The sequence below is a fragment of the Pseudorasbora parva genome, chromosome 8 (genome assembly GCF_024679245.1).
Source record: "Pseudorasbora parva isolate DD20220531a chromosome 8, ASM2467924v1, whole genome shotgun sequence".
Lineage (NCBI taxonomy): Eukaryota > Metazoa > Chordata > Actinopteri > Cypriniformes > Gobionidae > Pseudorasbora > Pseudorasbora parva.
In genome coordinates, this window is record NC_090179.1 from 13,628,275 (window position 1) to 13,630,687 (window position 2,413).

The window sequence follows — 2,413 nt, forward strand, 5'->3', positions numbered from 1 at the left end:
CACTGAGTCTTGCAGAAACAGCAGTGACGGTCCTCCCTGCTTGGAGCCCTGACTTCCGTACCATACTAGACGGTACAGTGCGCTCAAGCAGGACACTGGAAGGGCCAGCCTCCTGGCGTTTTCAATAGGGATCCCAATTCGTCGGTCTAAGTCCGACATACGTCGAACGTGTCCGACTGAAAGGGAACGTCTCGGTTATGTATGTAACCCTCGTTCACTGAAGGAGGGAACGGAGAGGTACGTCTCGTCGCCAGGCGCTGTGCATCCGCTAGGAGTCCGAGTCACTAGTCGGCTCCTCAGCATAAAAAGTGCTGATCTACCATTCCACTTCCTATTTTTACCCGCGCTGCGGGGCGGATCGTGGAATGCGTGGATCGCATGCCAAATTTCATTGGCTCATTTTTACACACTCAAAGGAGGATTGGTCTCTAAAGTCAGATCCCAATCCGTCGGTCTAAGTCCGACGTATGTCTCCGTTCCCTCCTTCAGGGAAAATTAGTTCAACATATATTTTTTTGCTCTTCCAACATTTTATTAATTGGCGTTTTTAGAGTGTGTGTATATATATATATATATATATATATATATATATATATATATATATATATATATATATATATATAGTGGGGAACTTTTTTTCAGGATTCATTGAAGAACAAAAAGTTAAAAAGTACAGCATCTAAATATCAGAAAGTCGAAGTAACACCACAAGTGTCAACATATGTTAAATAATTAATCAAAATTCAGCTTCATTTGAATCACCTTTGCCATTTTACAATATTTCAAATCATTTATTATATATTACATTTATTATAACGTCTGTATCATCCATCCTGCTATTACTATATGAAGCTACAATTTTAGTTAATGTGCATTTCAATAACAAATCCATTGTGACTAAACCTCTTAATTGACCAATTAAAAGAACAGTGTGTGAGGGATTAGTAAATGTAAAATGTTTAGATCATATTTGATTTATGAAAGTTGTCATAAAAGCAATATCATGTTGTGGCAAGCAGCGGGGCGAGGGACCGTGAGAGAGGGCCGTGACGACTGATAATGAGTGCCAGCTGCGCGCCACACTGGTCTCGTCTTACGGAGGAGTGACGGGAACATAAAAGGGGGAGCGATGACAGTGCAAGATGAGAGAGGACCAGGCCTGGATTTTATGTTGGGTTTTGTTTGTTTTATGTGTGTGTGGGCAGTCGTCTGTGAGGAGCTGCCCGGATTACTTTCAGTTTGTTTATTTTATTTGATTAAAGTCTTTAAACATTTGCCGGTTCCTGCCTCCATCCCATATCTACAAACTTTACTACACATGTACTATATGGATATTAAAATGGGTATCTATTTATTTTTAATGATCATTTACACATTAAACAATGAATAATGTTTATTTATTGATCTATTCTATTGTACCTATTGCTTGAATAACACAGACTTAATTATAGATAATATCACAACCAAAAACTTCTGCAAACATTTACAGTAATCAGTAGCTTATAAAAATTGCTAGTTGAGATAATTAATATATTCTTAGTAATAATAATAAATAAATAAAAATCTATATATTCTGCAATTCATTAACCGGCTCACTTTAAAAAATATTTTAATAAGTTACCTGGTTGCCTTAAAATGTTGAGTTTATTGAAATTAAAAAATTGAGTTAATACAATGATACAATACTACAATACTTAAAACATTTTTAAGAATCAAAAACCTTTATTCAAATATTATGTTGGGTAAATGTTTGTTTTATTTGTGATGACGCAGTGAAATGTCAAATTGTGCTATTTTCATCATTTATCACATTTTTTATTTGGTTCAGATACAATAATATTTTGAGTTTCTATATTTATTAAACCAATTTCCTTCATTGTATCAACTTATTTTTTTTTAAAGCAAAATTTTAAAGCAACAAGGTTACTTTTTGTTAAGTTAAACCAAAAAAATGTTTCAGTGCAGTAACCACCATAGGCACTGAAGGGGACAAGTTCCCCCAATAATTGAAAATCCCCCCCCCCCCACTCCCCACCCCAAGCATTGAAGGGGACAAATTCCCCCAATAATTGAAAATGTTGTTTTACAATGTTTGACGAATCAGAGTAACATACAGGGATGCAAACTACTCAACATTTTAATGTCTTCGCCATTTTAAAAATATGCTGCTATATACATTTTTGACATACACATACAAACAAGAGTGAATCTGTGCATATTTTTAAATGGATTACTTCACATATAGCCTATTAGAACAGGGATTTATTTTATCATTCTTTATTTCCTTAAAGCCCTTTAATTCATTTCTTTAAATAAATAGACCTCCCCTCCGGCCTCCGTCCCCCCCTGATGCTGTACAGGAAAACGGGATTAATGTCACGCGCTCCCATGCACGGCGCATCACCCACATGTA